The following is a 16,373-nucleotide window of genomic DNA, read 5'->3' on the forward strand; positions in this document are numbered from 1 at the left end:
ATGGATGTCCTATCCATCCACACACCTAAAAGCCTTGCCCAGGCTCTCATCATCTTGCATCTCCAATACTACAACATCCTTTTCTCTGGCCTTGATCAAAGCAATCTTACCCTGCTCATAACCATTCAGAATGCTTCTGCAATAGTCATTTTCCAAGCCTATTGCTTTGACTAAGTCCCCCCCTGTATGGGCTTCCCTCTACTGGCTCCCACTTCTCTATCACCTCAAACACAAGCTTCTTATCTTCACTTTCAAGGCCCACGCAAAATATCATCTCTCATTCACTTTCAAGATGTCAGCTCTTACTTCCATTGTCCACTCGTTAAATTTTCAAACAAGCATCTTAAACATCTATAAAGCTACTTCATTATCCTCCTTCAAAATCTTCTTTGCTGTGATGCCTACAAAAAGCTTGGCAATGTGTAGGCTGTTGTCTGTCATCCTGACCAATATTATTTTAATTGTTTCCTTGTAATCCCCTATCTAACTGTTGGTTTCCATCTGTAGCCTCTTGTTTTAATCTTAGATTGTAAACTTTTGGGGGCAGGGACCATCTTTTTGTTCTGTGTTTGTACAGTACCTAGCAGAGTGGGGTGGTAGTCCATGCCAAGGGCTCCTAGGTGCTATGGTAAAACAAACAAATAATAATAGTATCAAACAGAGATAGATTAAAATGTGGAAGAAAAAACAAACAGGGTCATGCACTCATCTTCATGTCAAAATGTATGGAGAATGGGGAGCCACCATGTGAAGCTGTTTCTGGGCCACAGCTCTGCATGTTGTCCCATCTAGTATGCAGGCTAGAAGCAGAAAGAATAGCTAGTGAGTGGGTTTGCCAGCATTAGCAAAAAATACAGAGGAACAATAGGGTCAGATTCCATGGATTTGATTCTGGCCAAGATTCTCCCTCACTCAACCCTACCAGCACAGCTCTGCCATGATGATACCGGATGGGCCTATAAGTCTCCAGAGAGTGAAAAGCCATGGAAGAGGTACTCATAGGCTCACCTCACTACTAAAGGAAGATACTTTCTACACTGTGACTTGCTCCACTCTGCAAAGGGAAATGGATGTGGTAATGCTGCTCTTCCATCTATTCCTCTGTCTTTGGCTATGCCCTCCAGTTGTGAAGAGAGCTACAGTGCAGCAGCCATGAACATCTCTTTATGGATGTCTAGCTGTCAAATCAAGGTCAACATAGCTAAAATAGAGCTCTTAATCAAGCCCTCCCCTCTACTCCCCTCTTTTCTAGATCACTATGGCAATATCACCCACCTGCCTGTCACTCAGGCCCATAATCTGGATGTTATCATTGATTTGGACCTCTCTCTAGGTCCTCACATCCAGGCTTATGTCTAAGTCTTGCCAATTCTCATTGCATAATATCCCTAAAATGGATGTCCTATCCATTGATAGGACATGAAGAAGTAGTGCTTGCTATATACTGTGGAGTATGCTACCACATAGCCACTTTTTGCATTTGTACATCCCCCATTGCCGTGGAGGTCAGCCTGTGGCCCGTGGGCCGCATGCGACCCATCAGGGTAATCCGTTGGTGGGCTGCGAGACAGTGTTTACATTGATCGTCCACAGGCATGTCTACCGCAGCTCCCAGTGGCCGCAGTTCATCATTCCTGGCCAATGGGAGCTGTGGGAAGCGGCGCGGGCTGCAGGGACGTGCTGGCTGCTGCTTCCCGCAGCTCCCATTGGCCAGGAATGGCAAACCCCAACCACTGGGAGCTGCAGGAGAGCTGTTCCTGTGGACTGTCAACCCGTGGGCCGCAGATTGCCCACCACTGCCCCATTGGTTTCCCATAATTTTTCCATACCATACAGTAGATGAAGGACCATGTGGTCTTTCTAAAAATGTGATTAGGATATTCTGTCCTGACTTATATTTCCAACATTTAATTTTCCATAATTGTACTCACTAAAATAGCCTTATTGGGGCTGGGAAGACCGACAGAGAGAAATCATGTTTGCAAGGATCCTACGGAGAAAGAAATCATTCAGTCATATTACAGAATGCTCAGTGCAACACATATATGTCTAAAGAATGCATACCATCATGGGAGGCCTTTTGTTTGGCAGTTAGAAGATACTAAAACTTACTGGTTCCTTTTCCCTTTAAGATACTATAATGCCAAACATGGGGTTTTAATTGTTTTTTAATTATGTATTTTCCTAGACAGAATGTAGGAAAGGTTAAAGTGAGTGTCATTTGGGTACTGAACAAAGAAAATGTGTGGCTATTATTCCATTAATGTATTATTCAAGAGGAACGGCAATTAATTCTAATTAAATATATTGTCCTAGCCGTATTAAAAATATCAGTGTTGCAGGTAGGCAGGGATTATCTCCTTTTGTGGTGCTTATCACTTCGTATAGGCATTATTTTTACCTGTAACTCTGAACCACTAACATTACCATTCCAATCATTTGAAATATGCTAAATATGTAATACATGGAGAATGAATCAAGGCAAAAAAATGCACAATGTTGACGCATCTTTATTACCACTTATTTAGCAAAATGCATTGTCATGAAGTGCATGTTCTCAACTGTTCCTTGAACAGACTGCAGACCTCCATAAAACAGTAATTTATGCCAGCTATTCTGCTTGCTGGAAAACTACACTGTTCTAAAGTATTTTAATCTTATTGGAACTATTTGTTTCATTTAAATTTGAAAATAGCTTTTTGAAAGCCCCTACATGCACAGCATTCCTGGACTCCTTCTAGGTGGTAATGGAAACCTTCAAGTAAGGAGGAAGCAGAGAAGGGACTTACAATGTTATTCAGGTTTTTCTTGCTATTAAACTTGACTAAGCCCTGGTCTACACACAGCCTCGGGGTCGAACTAGGGTACGCGAATTCAGCTACGTGAATAACGTAGCTGAATTCGAACTACCCTAGTTCGAATGACTTACCCGTCCAGACGCCGCGGAAGCGAACTCGGCGGCTCCAAGGTCGACTCCGCCAACTCCTCCTGCCGCGGTGGAGTACCGGAGTCGACCGCGGCGCTTCTGGAGTTCGAACTATCGCGTCTAGATCAGACACGATAGTTCGAACTCCGAGAAGTCGAACTCGCCGCGTCGACCCGCGCGGTAAGTATAAACGTACCCTTAGATACACAGACTGAATGCCCAATAGTTGGAACAGTTAAACAAGAAGGCCATAGGTGCTGGAACTACAGGTGCTAGGGATGTTGCTGCACCCCTTGGCTTGACGTGGTTTCCATCATATACATGGTTTACAGATTAGTTCAATGGCTCTCAGCACCCCCACTATACGAATTGTTCCAGCACCCATAAAGCAGCCTGGTAATCAAGTCCAAAAATAACCATGTTAAGGAACTACACTCAGTACAGGATACCTAGCCCTTCTGAAAGCCATGGTCTTGTTAGTTTGATATTCTGTGTGTCCACTTGGGAAGTTTCATAGAGGAGCAATCTTTGCAAAAAGTGTACTTGGCCAGTATTCTGCTTGATCTTATAGTCATATGCCAAATTCTACCTTTGAAACTGCACAGCTAACTTCCTCTGGGTTAAATATACTATTACCAATGGACTTAGGTTGCCTTGCACCAGTAGTGAATTTGGCACACTGTGTGCCTATCCAAGTGCAGATTTTTGGTCCAGTGTCCTGTGCTTATGATTAAGGCTACATTTTAGTCATAGGTATTTTAGTAAATGTCATGGGCAGAAAACAAAAATTCATGGCCCGTGACCCTGTCCATAACTTTTACTAAAAATACCTATGACTAAAACTTGGGCGGGGGGGCTGCAGGTGCTCTGAGAGGGGCGCAGTCTGGGGGTGCTGCAAATGCTGGGGGAGGGGGTACAGGACCCTGCTGGTGCTGGGTTACGGGGAGCCAGGCTGTGGTGCGCAGCCCAGGACCCCTGCTTGTGGTGGGGCAGGAGAGGGTTGGCAGGGCTGGCAGGGGCTCCCTACCAGCTCCACATCCCTGCATCTCCTAGGCAATGGAGGGGCACAAGCGTCAGCTCCCATTGGCTGGGAACTGCAGCCAATGGGAGCTGCAGGGGTGGGCCCTGTGGACACAGGCAGCACACAGCAGAGGTCCCCATGCCCCCCTGGCTCCTCTGCCTCCTAGAAGCTGCAGGGCCATGCCAGTGGGAGCTGCCCACCCTGAGGTAAGTGCACCCCTGCACCCCCAAAACCTCTGCCTCTAGTGCTGAACCCCCTCCCACACACCCAAACTGCTGTTGACCGCTGCAGAAGTCACAAGAGGTCACAGAAAGTCACGGAAAACTTCCGTGACAGACTTGCAGCCTTACTTACGATATTACAGCTTATTGCCATGAAAGGATGGGCTGTCACTGCAAGGTCAGCTAGAAGATGGGCTATGAGAGCAGAAACATTTTTTAAATACAGCTTGGCCAGACTCTTGGCTGGGCATAGTCAAGAGTGGGAGTCTCAGAGAAGCTGATTGTGGCTTCCTGATTCTGGAGTTGGTTCTATGCTACTTATGACACAGACTACAGTCACAGGGTTTTTTCCTCTAATCTGCCCCCGCTGGCAGACAGCCCCTTGAAGTCAGAGCCAGCTAGGGATTGCTAGAGTGCGGTGCATGCCAGTTATCTACTTTTCTCACCCCTGGCATGCCCTTTCTGCAGAGAGCCAATGATTCTGGCTTTACCCTAGGGCAGGGATCGGCAACTTTTGGCACGCAGCCCACCAGGGTAAGCACCCTGGTGGGCCAGGCCAGTTTGTTTACCTGCTGTGTCCGCAGGTTCAGCGTATCGCAGCTCCCACTGGCCACCATTCACCACTCCAGGCCAATGGGGGCAGCGGGAAGCGGCAGCCAGCACATCCCTCGGCCCGTGCTGCTTCCTGCAGCCCCATTGGCCTGGAGCAGCGAACTGCGGTCAGTGGGAGCCGTGTTCAGCTGAACCTGTGGACGCGGCAGGTAAACAAACCGGCCTGGCCTGCCAGGGTGCTCACCCTGGCGGGCCGCGGGCCAAAGGTTGCTGATCCCTGCCATAGATGAAGTTCCCTCCCTCCGTCCCTCCCCTCCGTGCACCAGAGTCTTAAACTGGTGGTATCCAGCAAAGTAATAAAGCATGTGCATAATTTTAAGCACATGAGCAGTCCCATGTGAGACTACTTATGTGTGTAAACATAGATTTAAATACCTTCCTAAATCAGGGCCTCTAGCACCACTAGCAGCATTATGACTCTCTGGTCCTTGTATTCAGGTGAGGCAGGAACAGGGACTGAGCCTCTCTCTGCATGAGTGTGCATGGTGACGAAGGCTTCTTTTACCTTCTCCCTGCCATTCTAGCATACCAGCACAGGGCCAGCTATGATCTGATCCTTTGCTATCTACAGCTTCAGAAAGGATTCCAAATGCTATTGTGTGACTTTGTGCACAACCATTTAAATCCTTGATTGTGCTTCACCCCCAAATGCAATGGAAGTTGTTTGCAAAATTGTGTTTCCTTTTGGTTCCTCGCAGATTTAGAATGTTTTCTTCCTTCGACCATTAGAAATAAGGCTATCGCTATCCCTCCTTGGTAACTGGTAACATGCACTCTGGATCTTAATCATCTATTTATACAGACATTTCCTCTTTAAAAATACATTTGGGGCAAAACAGAATAAATATTCATTTAAAAATCAAATGTTTATATTTTGGAAAATGCCTGTTTACTAGGAATTCTCCAGACAGCATGATGTTCTCCAGCTGCAGGGAAGGGTTCCATTAAACTGCCTTTATAGTCGTTGCTGTGGCAAATGGATGTCTGTTGGGTAATGAGTATGTTAGGGTTTCAGGTTACAACAAATCCTTCTTTCTATCTGTAACAGGAAGACTGTGGTGGTGTAAATTAACTGGTTAGCTGATGAAAGGGCATGATAACACCACAAGGAATGTAAAACCTGTTGATCTCCATATACTATGTAAGGATGTATGTTTCCTTTAGTGAGAGATTTTGTGTGTGTGTGTGTGTGTGTGTGTGTGTGTGTGTGTGTGTATAAGAATGTAACCGCCTGCAAAATAAGCCTAACTCTTTTGCACTGATTCCTCTGACAGCAGTCTGAAAAATAACATATCCAGAGCCCTATCTGGCTGACAATACTTTATGTTGATAACTCACATTCTATGGGTTTTTACATGGCTGCTCCTTTAACAGAAGCGTAGCTGGATTTTTTAAACAATTTTTCTCCATTAGTAATGGGGGAAATAGCAAGGAAAATGCTGACTATCATCTCGCAAATCTGTGGAGGTGGATGAAGACTAAATGGGGCCCACATTCACTACAGTATTTTTGCCAGCTCCCCTAAACGTATTTGCTTCAGTTTACCATCTCTCTCCTCCAGTTCCTTGGTGTTTCTCCCAAGTCCCCCTCAAATAGACTCTTTCTTCCTGGACTCCCCACCATCTCCCCGATGAATTCCTTGATCTTTCTCTTGTAGCGTCCCAGATAAGAGCATGGTTTCTCACTGACTCAGTGATCCACATGGCTCCCACATACAACCAGTCCTGGATGCAAGGATCCCGCCTTAATCTGTTGCTGTGAAATCTCCCAGACCCATAGCAAATAAAAGTCAAAAGATAAAACCCTACTCATGACACCGAGAGCTGGAATTAATTTGGTGATTATTTTTGTTAGTGGCACTTTAGGGGGGAAAATATATATTGGATATATCCAGCATATTTATCTGAAACATTATCTGCCCATTTGAAAGCATCTAAATTGCTAACATTATTTTGTAATCCACGGAACTGCTGCATCCTTTATTCTGTTCTATTGAGTCTATTCATGAGTAGAGTTCTATCTTTTGAAATTTATCTAGAAAAAGCCTCTCATTAAATTCCAATTAAAGCCAAGATGTAGCAACCTACTGGGAAGAACAGTAGCACAGATAATAAAACACAGGTTTTCCTCTCTGGCACAGTAATAGAAATCTTAAGGCTAGCCCACCATGCTAGCAACTCTTCTAGAATTAACATACAAGGTATGTAGCTGTCCTTCTGTCATACTTAGCTCAGATAGAATTACCATTCTGGAGGACTGCCCTCAAAAGTGAAGATGCTTTGGTCTACTTGAAGTGAGGTAGCTTAAATGGTCATTTAACAAACAGAAGTTGATTCAGTAAAAGATATTGCCTCACCCATTTTGTCTCTCTCATGTAACAATCAAGGCCACCCAGAATGAAAACATCTTCTGTAGCCTCTGATCAGGGAAGTAAATGGACACATGCAGATATAAAATACACAGGACAGTATACCACTGTTAGGTGTGCTATCACCATAGACCCAGTTCAGCTACTTTTACTCAGATAAATCATATTTTAATCCACAAGTAATCCCATTGATTTCAATAGGAACTATTCTCATAAACAATCCATAATGATCCCTTCTGGCCTTAAAAATCTATTTAATGTAAGGATTACAGAATAAATACCTCAGTGTTTAAATCAGAGCCTGACATCTTTCTATTTACACTACAGTAGATTTAATTCAGTGTCATTTTTGTTAGTCCATCTCCTACATATTAGAAGTAATTCACTGGCTAAAGTTTAACGTTCCTCAAATCATCCTTACACTTCTTCTAATCCAAGATGTGAAATGTGCCATCTCTCATCTTCCTTCTAGTTTAGCCATATTGTAATTGTTCAAGTCTCTCTTGTGAACCATAGAACACTGATGTTTCCTTGATGCTATTGTTAAATTGACTCCTTCTCTCTTTCTATTTGAGAGAAGGGGGGGGGGAGAGAGAGAGAGATTGTTCCTAGCACATAATTGAATGGTTTTTTATTCAAAGTCTATGTCACAGCTGTAAGCTTTATGCATAGCAGCTATGGTTCTCTGGCATAATGGAACTCTCCTCAAGAAGGCTGAAGTTTGTCTGCGTGGGAGAGAGAACTTTCTTGAGGGCCAGTCCGAGTCTGTGGAATGAACTCCCCAGGAATTAAGGACCATCACAAACCTCACCACTTTCTGCTGTAAGTACAAGGCACATTTCTTTGAGCTTGCTTTCTCTAATAAATATATAGAAACAGGTATATTTATACAAACAACCCCCTCTCCCCAAAACCCCTAAACCCAACAAAAGAACCTTACTGAAACAAGACATGCCACTCCACATGATTCTCCCCTTGGAGGGACAATGAATGAAAAAACAGCAAATGACAGATGTTAGTCACGTTGCTTAATTCACTACTGGAAGGTGCTCAGATACCATTGATGATGATGAGTAGTGTGAGAACCTATATAGAATAGAACATGTGTGTTTGGTTTGCTATGCGGGTCAGAATTTGCAAAAGAGCTCAGTGCATGGTTGATGATCTAGCCCTTATATAGGTATCTTAGGGTATGTCTATACCAGGGATCAGCAACCTTTGGCACGCGGCCAGCCAGGGTAAGCACCCTGGCAGGCTGGGCCGGTTTCTTTACCTGCTGCGTCCGCAGGTTCAGCCGATTGTAGCTCCCACTGGTCACAGTTTGCCGCTCCAGGCCAATGCGGGCAGTGGGAAGCGGTGGCCAGCACATCCCTCAGCCCATGCCACTTCCCGTAACCCCCATTGGCCTGGGACAGCGAACTGCAGCCAGTGGGAGCTGTGATCAGCCGAATCTGTGGACGCGGCAGGTAAACAAACCAGCCCGGCCCACCAGGGTGCTTACCCTGGCGAGCCACGTGTCAAAGGTTGCTGATCCCTGGTCTATACTGCAGTTGGAGAAGTGATTTGCTTCTGGTGTAGACAAAGCCATGCAAGCTTTAATCTAGGTAGCTCACTAAAAATAGCAGTGAAGAAATGGTGGCATGAACTAGAAACATGAGTTTGTAACCAGGATTCCCTGCAGGCTTGTACAACCCATGTTGAAATCCATGCTGCTGTATCTTCACTGTCATATTTAGCCACACTAGCTAGATTACAGCTAGTACTGGTATGCCTACATGAGCTGCAATCACACCTCCTGTCGCAGTGTAGACGTATCCTAAATGGGAGCTGATCTCTTTTCAAAATTTGACCTGTAGTGACTAATCCTACTCTCAATTAAATATGTAACAAAGCTCTCACTGAGTTTAATTTGAGCAGGATTGTATTTCTATTGATGGTCTGATCATGTTCACGTTGAAGCCAATAGGATCTTTGCCATTGATTTAATCAAGAGTAGGTTCCTTTACCTTTTCCAGTAGATAAGGAAGCTGCATGAGTCCTTTTATGTTGAGAATTGTTCAGATGAAGAGCAAGCACTTGATGGTATCTCCTCTTTGGAAGCTTCTCCATGATTCTGAGGAAGTAGTAGTATGAGCTTCTGGAGAGATTTCTGCCAAGGAGTCATAATCTTTGGCACCCTGAAAATTGATTTGTTTTAACTGAATGTTTAACTTCTCTTGTTGATATGTATTGCCAAGCCCAGTTCTAGGCATTTTCCTATCCTAGGTTAACTTCTCCAAGATTTGCACCCCTTTCATTCCTTACCCAACACATCTATCCTCAAAATTCCGCTTTTGCCCATCTAGCTATACTAGCCCATCCCAGGTCTTATTTTTTAAATTATTTATTTAACATTTTGCAGCTACAATTTCTCTTAAGTAATATTTTTTTATAAAAATATCTCCTTTAGAGTTGCTCTTCCTTGTCTTTGTCTATTTAACTATAGAATTTAATGCATCTTATCATCCCTTACTTTGGTTTGCCCTCAAGTTTCTTCAATAATATATAATTTTCTAAGTAATTTAACTATAGAATTTAATGCATCTTATCATCCCTTACTTTGGTTTGCCCTCAAGTTTCTTCAATAATATATAATTTTCCCACAATTCCTTCTGTCTCCCTCCCTCCTGTTCCTTCCCTTTCCTTCCTTATCTGCTATGTGTTTTTAGAGTAGCAGCCGTGTTAGTCTGTATCCGCAAAAAGAACAGGAGTACTTGTGGCACCTTAAAGACTAACAAATTTATTGAAGCATGAGCTTTCGTGAGCTACAGCTCACTTCTTCGGATGCATAGAATGGAACACACAGACAGGAGATATTTATACATACAGAGAACATGAAATGGTGGAAGTATGCATACCAACAGGAAGAGTCTAATCAATTGAGATGAGCTATCGTCAGCAGGAGGAAAAAAACTGTTTGAAGTGATAATTAAGCTGGCCCATAGAAGGTGTGAGGAGAACTTAACATAGGGAAATAGATTCAATTAATGTAATGACCCAACCATTCCCAGTCTTTGTTTAGACCACAGGTAATTGTGTCTAGTTTGCATATTAATTCGAGTTCAGCAGTTTCTCTTTGGAGTCTGTTTTTGAAGTTTTTTTGTTGCAAAATTGCCACCTTCAAGTCTGTCACTGAGTGGTTAGAGAGGTTGAAGTGTTCTCCCACTGGTTTTTGAATGTTATGATTCCTGATGTCAGATTTGTGTCCATTTATTCTTTTGCGTAGAGACTGTCCAGTTTGGCCAATGTACATGGCAGAGGGGCATTGCTGGCACATGATGGCATATATCACGTTGGTAGATGTGCAGGTGTACGAGCCCCTGATGGCATGCCTGATGTGATTAGGTCCTATGATGGTGTCACTGGAATGGATATGTGGACAGAGCTGGCATCGGGCTTTGTTGCAAGGATAGGTTCCTGGGTTAGTGTTTATGTTGTATGGTGTGCGGTTGCTGGTGAGTATTTGCTTCAGGTTGGGAGGCTGTCTATAAGCGAGGACTGGCCTGTCTCCCAAGATCTGTGAGAGTGAGGGATCATCTTTAAGGATAGGTTGTAAATCCTTGATGATGCGCTGGAGAGGTTTTAGTTGGGGGCTGTAGGTGATGGCTAGTGGCGTTCTGTTATTTTCTTTTTTAGGCCTGTCCTGTAGTAGGTGGCTTCTGGGTACTCTTCTGGCTCTGTCAATCTGTTTTTTCACAGATTGACAGAGCCAGAAGAGTACAATATACAATACCCACCTGCTGAAGTGAAAAAACAGATTGACAGAGCCAGAAGAGTACCCAGAAGCCACCTACTACAGGACAGGCCTAAAAAAGAAAATAACAGAACGCCACTAGCCATCACCTACAGCCCCCAACTAAAACCTCTCCAGCGCATCATCAAGGATTTACAACCTATCCTTAAAGATGATCCCTCACTCTCACAGATCTTGGGAGACAGGCCAGTCCTCGCTTATAGACAGCTTCCCAACCTGAAGCAAATACTCACCAGCAACCGCACACCATACAACATAAACACTAACCCAGGAACCTATCCTTGCAACAAAGCCCGATGCCAGCTCTGTCCACATATCCATTCCAGTGACACCATCATAGGACCTAATCACATCAGGCATGCCATCAGGGGCTCGTACACCTGCACATCTACCAACGTGATATATGCCATCATGTGCCAGCAATGCCCCTCTGCCATGTACATTGGCCAAACTGGACAGTCTCTACGCAAAAGAATAAATGGACACAAATCTGACATCAGGAATCATAACATTCAAAAACCAGTGGGAGAACACTTCAACCTCTCTAACCACTCAGTGACAGACTTGAAGGTGGCAATTTTGCAACAAAAAAACTTCAAAAACAGACTCCAAAGAGAAACTGCTGAACTCGAATTAATATGCAAACTAGACACAATTACCTGTGGTCTAAACAAAGACTGGGAATGGTTGGGTCATTACATTAATTGAATCTATTTCCCTATGTTAAGTTCTCCTCACACCTTCTATGGGCCAGCTTAATTATCACTTCAAACAGTTTTTTTCCTCCTGCTGACGATAGCTCATCTCAATTGATTAGACTCTTCCTGTTGGTATGCATACTTCCACCATTTCATGTTCTCTGTATGTATAAATATCTCCTGTCTGTGTGTTCCATTCTATGCATCCGAAGAAGTGAGCTGTAGCTCACGAAAGCTCATGCTTCAATAAATTTGTTAGTCTTTAAGGTGCCACAAGTACTCCTGTTCTTTATGTGTTTTTAGTCTCTCTTCACCGCCAACATCTCTTTCATCCTCTGTTGTCTAACTTCCTGGTCAAGCCTTCTTTTCTCACTCCCATCCATTACATGTTATTCTCTGTTCCCATACACCCATAACTAAAATGCATTTTTCTCACTACAGCATGCACACACACATACACACCTATAGTAGGCTAGGATTTAAAGGGCAATATTAATACATTAGCTAATACATGTTACTAAGGGTAGGTCTACACTTACCTGCCAGGTCGACGGGCGGCGTTCGACTTCTCGGAGTTCGAACTATCGCGTCTAATCTAGATGCGATAGTTCTAACTCCGGACGCGCTCCCGTCGACTCCGGAACTCCACCGGAGCGAGTGGCGGTGGCGGAGTCGACGGGGGAGCCGCGGACTTCGTTCCCGCGGCGTCTGGACGGGTGAGTAGCCCGAACTAAGGTACTTTGACTTCAGCTACGCTATTCGCGTAGCTGAAGTCGCGTACCTTAGTTCGACACCCCCCCCCTTAGTGTAGACCAGGCCTAACATGTTTTATATGCTAGTGTAGACAAGACACACTGCATTTAGTGAATGATAAACTGATCAAACTAGGGCAAATATGTGCTACCACACAAGCAGCTAACATGAACTAATCATAGAATCATAGAAGATTAGGATTGGAAAAGACCTCAGGTGGTCATCTAGGCCAACCCCGTGCTCAAAGCAGGACCAACACCAACTAAATCATCCCAGCCAGGGGTTTGTCAAGATGGGCCTTAAAAACCTCTAAGGATGGAGATTCCACCACCGCACTAGGTAACCCATTTCAGTGCTTCACCACCCTCCTAGTGAAATAGTGTTTCCTAATATCCAACCTAGACCTCCCACACTGCAACTTGAGACCATTGTTCCTTGTTCTTTCATTTGCCACCACTGAGGCCTGGTCTACACTACGCGTTTAAACCGAATTTAGCAGCGTTATACCGATTTAACCCTGCACCCATCCACACAATGAGGCCCTTTATATCGATATAAAGGGCTCTTTAAACCTGTTTCTGTAATCCTCCCCGACGAGGGGAGTAGCGCTGAAATCGGTATTGCCATGTTGGATTAGGGTTAGTGTGGCCGCAAATCGACGGTATTGGCCTCCGGGAGCTATCCCACAGTGCACCATTGTGACCGCTTTGGAAAGCCATCTGAACTCGGATGCACTGGCCAGGTAGACAGGAAAAGCCCTGTGAACTTTTGAATTTCATTTCCTGTTTGCCCAGCGTGAAGCTCTGATCAGCTTGGGTGGCGATGCAGTCCCAAATCCAAAAAGAGCTCCAGCATGGACCGTACGGGCGATACTGGATCTGATCGCTGTATGGGGAGACAAATCTGTTGTATCAGAGCTCCGTTACAGAAGACGAAATAACAAAGCATTTGAAAAAATCTCCAGGCTATGACAGACAGAGGCCACAGCAGGGACTCAGCACAGTGCTGCGTGAGAAGTGTAACGGAAAGCCAAAGAATCAAATGGACGCTCATGGAGGGAGGGAGGGGGTACTGAGGACTCCAGCTATCCCACAGTCCCCACAGTCTCCGAAAAGCATTTGCATTCTTGGCTGGGCTCCAAGTGTCTGAAGGGTCAAAAACATTTTCCCAGGTGTTTCAGGGTGTATGTCGTCAATTTACACCCTTCACCCCCCCCCCGAAAGAAAAGGGGAAAAAATCGTTTCTCGCCTTTTTTCAATGTCACCCTATGTCTATTGCATGCTGCTGGTAGACGGGGTGCTGGAGAGCTAAACAGCAGCATCCTCGCCCCTCCCCTCCCCGGTGGCAGATGGTACAGTACAGAAGGACTGGTATCCATTCTCGTCATCAGCCCATGAGTGCTCCTTGTTGGCCTCGGTGAGGTCAGCCAGGGGCGCCTGGGTAAAAATAGGAATGACTCCTGGTCATTCCCAGTAGATGGTACAGAACGGCTGGTAACCGTCCTCATCATAGCAACTGGGGGCTGAGCTCCATCAGCCCCCCCCCCACCCTGTCATGTCTAAAGAAAAGATTCTGTACTGCCTGGACTATCATAGCAGCGGAAGGCTGGTCTCCTCTCCCCCCTCTACCCTTTAATGTCTTGCCTGGACTATCATAGCAGCTGGAGGCTTCCTCCCCCTCATTTTATCTCACTAAAAAGTTAGTGTTTCTTATTCCTGCATTCTTTATTACTTCATCACACAAATGGGGGGACACTGCCACGGTAGACCAGGAGGGTTGGGGGAGGAGGGAAGCAATGGGTGGGGTTGTTGCAGGGGCACCCCCTAGAATGGCATTCAGCTCATCATTTCTGCGGGATCTCTGGGGCTCTGACACGGAGCGGATGAGCTCTCTGGTTCTCTAGTACACTTGCCCCATATTCTAGGCAGGACTGACTCTATTTTTAGACAAAACATAGGAAGGGAATGACCCAGAGGGTCATTCCCATTTTTGCCTACGTGCCCCCAGCCGACCTCAGTGAGGCCAGCCAGGAGCACCTATGATAGCAGCAGATGGTACAGAACAACTGATAACCGTCATCTCATCGCCAATTTACAATGGCATGGTAGACGGTACAATATGACTGGTAACCATCTCTGCTATCTTGCAAAGGCAAATGAATGCTGCTGTGTAGCAGTGCAGTACCACGTCTGTCAGCAGCATCCAGTACACATACAGTGACAGTGACAAAAGTCAAAACGGGCTCCATGATTGCCATGCTATGGCGTCTGCCAGGGCAATCCAGGGAAAAAGGGCGCGAAATGATTGTCTGCCGTTGCTTTCACGGAGGAAGGATTGAGTGACGACATTTACCCAGAATCACCCGCGACACTGTTTTTGCATTGGGATCTCAACCCAGAATTCCAATGGGCAGGGGAGACTGCGGGAACTATGGGATAGCTACGGGATAGCTACCCACAGTGCAACGTTCCGGAAATCGACGCTAGCCTCGGTACATGGACGCACACCGCCGAATTAATGTGCTTAGTGTGGCCGCGTGCACTCGACTTTATACAATCTGTTTTACAAAACTGGTTTCTGTAAAATCGGAATAATCTCGTAGTGTAGACATACCCTGAAAACAGCCTAGCTCCATCCTCTTTGTAACCCCCCTTCAGTTGAAGGCTGCTATCAAACCCTCCACACACACACACACACACACACACACTCTTCTCTTCTGCTGACTAAACAAACCCAGTTCCCTCAGCCTCTCCTCGTAAGTCATGTGCCCCAGCCCCCTGATCATTTCCATTGCCCTCCAGTGGACTCTCTCCAATTTCTGTAATGGGGGGCCCAAAACTGGATGCAATACTCCTGATGTGGCCTTGCCAGTGCTGAATAGAGAGGAATAATCATTTCCCTTGATCTGCTGGCAATGCTCCTACTAATGCAGCCCAATATGCCATTAGCCTTCTTGGCAACAAGGGCACACTGCTGACTCATATCCATCTTCTCTTCCACTGTAATGCCCAGGTCCTTTTCTGCAGAACTTCTGCTTAGCCAGTCGGTTCCTAGTTTGTAGCAGTGCATGGGATTCTTCCTCCTAAGTGCAGGACTCTGCACTTGTCCTTGTTGAACCTCATCAGATTTCTTTTGGCCCAATCCTCCAATTTGTCTAGGTCACACTGGACCCTGTCCCTACCCTCCAGCATATCTACCTCTCCTCCCAGTTTAGTGTCATCTGCAAACTTGTGGAGGGTGCAATCCATCCCATCATCCAGATCATTAATAAAGATGTTGAACAGGACTGACCCCTGGGGCACTCCGCTTGAGACCGGCTGCCAACTAGACATCAACCCATTGATCACTACCCACTTAGCCCGACAATCTAGCCAACTTTCTATCCATGTTATAGTCAATTTATCCAAGCCATACCTTTTAACTTGCTGGAAGAATACTGTGGGAGACCGTATCAAAAGCTTTACTAAAGTCAAGATAAATCACATCCACTGCTTTCCCCATATCCACAGAGCCAGTTATCTCATCATAGAAGGCAATCTGGTTGGTCAGGCATGACTTGCCCTTGGTCTGACTATTCCTGATCACCATCCTCTCCTGCAAGTGCTTCAAAATGGTTTCCTTGAGGACCTGCTCCAAGATTTTTCCAGGGACTGAGGTGAGGCTGACTGGTCTATAATTCTCCGGGTTCTCCTTCTTCCCTTTTTTTAAAAATGGGCACTATATTTGCCTTTTTCCAATCATCTGGATTAAAGTAATGGGTTTAATCTGCAGCAAGGAAGATTTAGGTTAGATATTAGGAAAAAAATTTCTAACTATAAGGGTAGTTAAGTTCTGGAATGGGCTTCCAAAAGAAGTTGTGGAATCACCATCAATGGGAGTTTTTAAGAACAGGTTGGACAAAGTGGGAGGGCCACAGGAGCCAGTCCTGGGGCTGATACTATTCAATATTTTCACAGTGACTTGGATAATGGAGCGGAGAGT

General features: G+C 45.2%; 1 long non-coding RNA gene across 1 annotated transcript; it reads right to left on the reverse strand.

The window, feature by feature from the left end:
• Window positions 1-741: 741 nt before the first annotated feature.
• LOC123366980 lies at window positions 742-9,279 on the reverse strand. Its single transcript, XR_006578250.1, has 3 exons — window positions 9,155-9,279; window positions 1,932-1,990; window positions 742-800 (listed from the first exon to the last, which is right to left on the reverse strand). It is a non-coding gene; the product is annotated as an uncharacterized LOC123366980 (long non-coding RNA).
• Between the last annotated feature and the right edge of the window lie 7,094 nt (window positions 9,280-16,373).

The sequence above is a fragment of the Mauremys mutica genome, chromosome 1, assembly GCF_020497125.1.
Source record: "Mauremys mutica isolate MM-2020 ecotype Southern chromosome 1, ASM2049712v1, whole genome shotgun sequence".
Taxonomy (NCBI): domain Eukaryota; kingdom Metazoa; phylum Chordata; order Testudines; family Geoemydidae; genus Mauremys; species Mauremys mutica.